Here is a 6059-nt window from a genome sequence, read left to right on the forward strand (position 1 = left end):
GATCTAACCTGATCTTCCAACAGGGGTCCCAATGTCACTGAGTTCCTCCATCTTGCAGTTGGTTGTCCTCTTCCAGTTTTCCCATCATCACAGCCTTCTCCAGAGACCTGGGTCTTCCCATAATATATCCAAAGGAAGATAGTTTGAGCCTGGTCATTTGTATCTTGAGCGGGAATTTTAAATTCGATGATCCACGGGTTGTTTTTTTGGCTGTCCATGATCATCTCAAGAACCTTCTCCAATCACCAAAGATCAAAGGCGTCAATACTCTTCTTATCTTGCTTCTTCAAAGTCCAACTTTTGCTTCCCTAGACTATCAAAAAAACATACAATGGCTTACACAGTTGAGATCTTGGTAGCTATAGGCACATCACAGCATTTAGATATCTTTTTAAGAGCTTCGCGGTTACTCTATCGTTGAGTTGACCAACCTCAAATACGCGCCTTTGGAGATGCTCCTTACGGACTGCAGTTCTGGCAATTGACACCAGAGGGCAGAGGCAATAATTAAATAAAATGGTTTATAACTAGAGATGTGAAGTCCAGCCTAGTATTTTGGTAGAGAAAGTATATCTTCAGAAGAAGATAACAGCTGGAGTCTTGCATTCACAAAGAAGCAGCTAAACTTTGGAAGCTGGCAACAATTCAGGATTCAAAATCCTAGATTGGATTGTTTGTTTATTTATTTAGATCTGTTGAATCTAACTTAATCCTCTCTTTTGTCCTCACCGACACAGAAAAACAGCAAACGACTTTCCAAAAAGTTGTATTCCCACCTAGTGCTAAATCCGGTCCTTTAACCAAGGGTTGATTTTTTTTTTCCCCTCCAGGCCCTATTCTGTGGTTTTAATACGTTTTTATAGTTGCATTTTGTAAGCTGCCCAGAGTTGTGCCGAATTGTGGTGACGCAGAGGCGTGTGTGCGAAACACACTGTAAATCTCATGAATCAGTAAATAGGATAGCAGGCAGATTTTAGCGTTTGTATATGGAGTTGGCACTGAGAATGTAAGCAAGCAAGCTTCCTGGGTTTTTGCAACATCTGTGGTGAACGTCTCGAAGAATATGGCTCTAAAATGTTTTCTCCTCGAGAACGTTTCTTAAGAATACCAAAGAAACTTGGTTTATGATTTCCCCCCCCCCCAAGCCCTGGTAATAAGGAATGACGAAGGTGTATTTCCTTCAGCTTTTGCAGCTCCAGGTGTTAATAAACCCCCATCTGGCAAATTTAGCTGTTTTTCACTAAATTAATTGCAACTATTTTATTCTTGGATCAGCATAGGAGGAAGCTGTAAAAATAAAAACCCTCTTTCCCTGATGTACTAATTTTTAACCTTTATAAATCCCAGGGAAAGATTTGTGCTCTCTGTCCCTCTCTTTACGATCAATCGTCGATGCGTGGATTTTATTGTATTTATATTCTACTTTCCTTTTGCCAGATGAGGTAGCATCAGAGTCACCTTTGATAGTGAGATGGGCTGCTTATAAATGTAATAAGATAAATAGCTTTAGTCCTTCCATGCATCCAGATAATAACAGCCACTAGTATAAAACTGGACTAAGAAAAAAAAATCCCATTTCCATTTGTAGAATGGACCTCGACTTACAACAGTTCATTTAGTGACCGTTTGAAGGCACTGAAAAAAGTGACTTTAGGACCATTTTTCACACTTATGACCATTGCAGCATTCCCCTGGTCATGTGATCAAAATTTAGATACTTGGCAAGTGACTCACATTGATGACGGTTGCCATGTCCCATGGTCACGCGATCCTCTTTTGTGACCTTCTGACAAGCAAAATCCATGGGGGGGGGGGGAACCGGATTCATTTAACAGCCATCTTACTAAATGAACAACTGCAGCGATTTCACTTAATAACTGAGGCAGGAAAGGTCGTAAAAGGAGGCAAAACTCACTTGGTGCCCAGTGCAAAATTGATTGGGACAATTAAGTACACCATGTCAAGGTAATAATTTAACAGCTAACCAGCTTGCATAATGTGAGATGTATGATGTAAAGATGGGAATGACTCAGCAGAGTCTGTGTCCCTTTAAGAGCTTTTGTATAAAAGGGAAGGCTCCACCGCTGTGTTTTCTCTCTTCTGTTTTCCTGCTGTAACTGCTGTGTGTTGGATCCTGCTGTATTAACCCATGTATGTATATTGTTCCTGATGTATGATATTGTAAATAGGGTAATATAAACCACCATTTAATATAAGCCACTGTTTACTGTGTTTACTCCTGGGTTATCCCGCGCAATAAGACTGTGCACGCTCCGACACACCATGATGCCTGAGAATGGAGGGAGGGAACTTTAGCCCACCTATCTGGAAAAGGGGACATTGGCTTGACTCCTTGGCCTTGAGGCTGAAGGAAGTTGCTCCCCCCTCCCTAAAAAAAAAAGCTGGCTACTAAGTTTATTGAACATTGGAAGGTGAGGTTATTACTCCTAAGGGACAGCCAGGCGATTACGCTTGTCCACCTGGAAATGACCTCTGACCTCTCCCACCTTTCCCCCTCCCAGCACCTTGCGAGTTCTGCCATTATCCTACCGTTTGCTTCAAGAGATGCTGGTTGCCCCGGCAACCACTTCCGGGTTTTAAAAATAATCATGTCTTTTTTCATTCAGCTCCTTCTCTTGCCCTTATCACCAAGGCTTATTTTTTTTGTCATGCCAGTTTATTCCAGGTCTTCCTTGGTGCCCTCATCCAGATGGAACAGCTTTGGTTGTTTTCCAGGTTCCAGATGCATCTGTTTGTTTTTTTTGCAAAACCTGTGGATATTGTCACCCAGTTACCAGGCCCTCAGCTGGAGATTGTAGCCGAAAGCTGATTGTGGCTTCTGAATACAAACCTAGGTTTCCCCTTAGACTTTCTCACAAGGTTCTGCCCAAATTCTGCCCGTCGTTTGCCGGCTTCAATCCTCATTCTGTCATTTTTTTCCCTACTTCATGCAAAGCTCCATGGTCTTTTTTTTTTTTTTTAAAGGCACACGGATGACTAGAGACTTCATCTGTCTTGTAGAGTCAATCAACCATTGTTGTGTTAATTGAGGACCAGTGTTAGGTCACTTCAAGGATGGCTGAGCTCCCACTGTGAAGGAGCTATAAATTTTGGTCAGGGTCAGTTCCATTTCCCAAGCAAATTTCTGTGAAGTCCAGGCCCAAGAGTTAAATAAACTTTCAAAAAAAAAAAAAGGAATCAGCTGTTTGGTTTGGGTTTATTCGGGAGAATAGAATAGAATAGAATAGAATAGAATAGAATAGCAGAGTAGAATAGAATATGGAATAGAATAGAATAGAATAGAATAGAATAGAATAGAATAGAATAGAATAGCAGAGTAGAATAGAATATGGAATAGAATAGAATAGAATAGAATAGAATAGAATAGAATAGAATGCAGAGTAGAGTAGAGTAGAGTAGAATAGAATAGAATGCAGAGTAGAGTAGAATAGAATAGAATAGAATAGTAAAATACAGAATAAAATAGAATAGAATAGAATAGTAAAATACAGAATAGAATAGAATAGTAAAATACAGAATAGAATAGAATAGAATAGTAAAATACAGAATAGAATAGAATAGTAAAATACAGAATAGAATAGAATAGTAAAATACAGAATAGAATAGAATAGTAAAATACAGAATAGAATAGAATAGAATAGAATAGAATAGTAAAATACAGAATAGAATAGAATAGAATAGAATAAGTTGAGGGCTACCTGTGCTCAAGCGTAATTTTTAATCGCTTTCGATGTTTTGCCGTGCTCCTGGATTGTGGACCGAGATGTAATTGGGTCTCAGGAGATTTAGCCGGGCAGCGTGGAAACAGCATCAATCAGAACAGAAGACCCGTATTATCTCAGCTTGGTGAGGAATAATTGGAATATGAGAATATGAGTCTGCTCCTTCTGGTCATCATTGACTACTCTTCTCAAGGGAAAAAAACGTGGCATGGGTCCTGATGGACCAGTGGAGAAAATATTAAAAAGGAAGAGCCAATGAAAAGAAATTTCAGCCTGTTCTAGTTTTGAACCTGTTCTGTCCACTGATTAAGGTTAAGTCATCTTAGCTGAGCAGCGGATCAGGTCCTTTGGAATAACTTTCAGTCTTCCTCAGCCATCCCTTTATTGTTTGCAAAATTCCAGATTTATCCTAAAAAGCCGATATCCATCTCTCTCGCACATCTATTATTCTGAGTTACAAAATGAGCAGAATTCACAACGCTGGGAAATATTACTCCATACCATTGCTTTGCTGATAAAACAAGGTTACAATAGAAAAATAAAATAAAATTATCCGGCCATCTGAAACTCAAAAGCACGTCACTGGTTTTCTTTTCTTTTCTTTTTCCTTTCCCTCCTCTAATCTTTACAGCCACCCCATGAGATAGGCTAAGTTATCAGAGAACAAAAGAAGATTGTCCCAATCTGACCCTTGGTAAGATTTAAAGGCCCAGCAACTTCAGATAAGCACAGCTCCAATCCTACAATCCTACTATGTCATATCTGAGCTGGCTTGTTTACTTGCAGATGTTTCATTACCTCACCAGGTAACGCGATGAGCACTGGAGATACCATCTAGTTGGGTAATGAAACATATTTGAGCAAACGACTCCGGGACGCCACCACGCAACCCTTGAGCTACAGAGAGTCTCTCCTCTTGGGATGTCATTTCGTGGATTTCTCCCAGTGTGGTACCCCATCCCTAATTTCCCATTTTCTCAAGCCATCATAATGGGATTTCCACACCAACCTTTCTCTTTGTGTTCCAATTTAAAAAGGATGCTGTAATGAATCCCACGAAACAGGCTTTGATCAGGAATTGTTCCCCTCTTCTTTTGAGGGAGGAAGGGAGGAGGGAGGGAAGGAAGGAAGGAGGGAGAGAGGGAGGGAGGAAGAAAGGAAAAGAGGGAGGGAGGGAAGGAAGGAAGGAAAGAAAGAAAGAAAGAAAGAAAGAAGGAAGGGAGGAGGAAGGGAAGGAAGGAAGGAGGGAGGGAAGGGAGGGAGGTGAGGGGTTGAGGACAACCTGTAACTCTCTTATTTGGAAGGAAGGATTTGAGAGAGGGAGGGAGGGAGGAAGAAAGGAAAGAAGGAAGGAGAGAGGGAGGAAGGGAAGGAAGGAAGGAAAAGAGAAAGGGAAGGAAGGAAGAAAAGAAGGAAGGAGAGGGAGGGAGGGATGGAAGGAAGGAAAAGAGAGGGAAGGAAGAAAAGAAGGAAGGAGATAGGGAGGGAGGGACGGAAGGAAGGAAAAGAGAGAGGGAAGGAAGAAAAGAAGGAAGGAGGAAAGAAGGAAGGAAAAAAGGAGGGGGAAGGAAGGAAGCAAGGAAGGAAAAGAGGGAAGGAGGGAAGGAAGGGAGGAAAAGAGGGAGGAAAGGAAGCAAGCAAGCAAGCAAGGAAGGAAGGAAGGAAAAGAGGGAAGGAAGGAGGGGAAGAAAGAAGGAAGGAAAAGAGGGAGGGGAAAGAAAAGAAGGGAGGAAGGTGGAGGGGACGATGGCCTCAATCTCCAGGGATGATGGCGCCCAACCAACAGCAGCTTATAAGCCCCCCACCCCCGAAGACTCCGCAACCCCCCACCCCACCGCCCAGCGCCCAAAGGCTAACAATGGGGGTCAGGCTGCCCTTCCCTACTACTAGGAAGCAAACCCCTCACGAAAGAGCACAAAACCCACTTAAGAGTTGCATTCCCAGAAAAAGGAACCGAGTCCTCCCAATTAAAAGAGCGGAGAAGGCAAATCATTTCCCTTCCCTCCCCCCCCCCTCCCTCCCTCCCCCTCCCCAAATCTCCCCTTTATCTCCCGGCGGCCTGAACTGTAGTTGGAAATCTGCTATTTGATCCGCGGGAGGGAAGGGAGGAAGGGAGGAAGGAAGAAAGGAAGGAGGGAGCGATATTTATAGCTTGTAGAGCCCAAGCTGGCTTACTCAACAGGCGTTCGGGAGAGACCCCTCCGGCAACTTTAGGGGCTGGGGGATTTCTCTCTCTCTCTCTCTCCCCCGACCCCCTTGGTCTTTCTCTTCCTCTCCCTCCTTCCCACCCACCCACGCCCGACCCCCTTGGTCTTT

The sequence above is a fragment of the Protobothrops mucrosquamatus genome, unplaced genomic scaffold (genome assembly GCF_001527695.2).
Source record: "Protobothrops mucrosquamatus isolate PMUCROS unplaced genomic scaffold, P.Mucros_1.0 scaffold942, whole genome shotgun sequence".
Lineage (NCBI taxonomy): Eukaryota > Metazoa > Chordata > Lepidosauria > Squamata > Viperidae > Protobothrops > Protobothrops mucrosquamatus.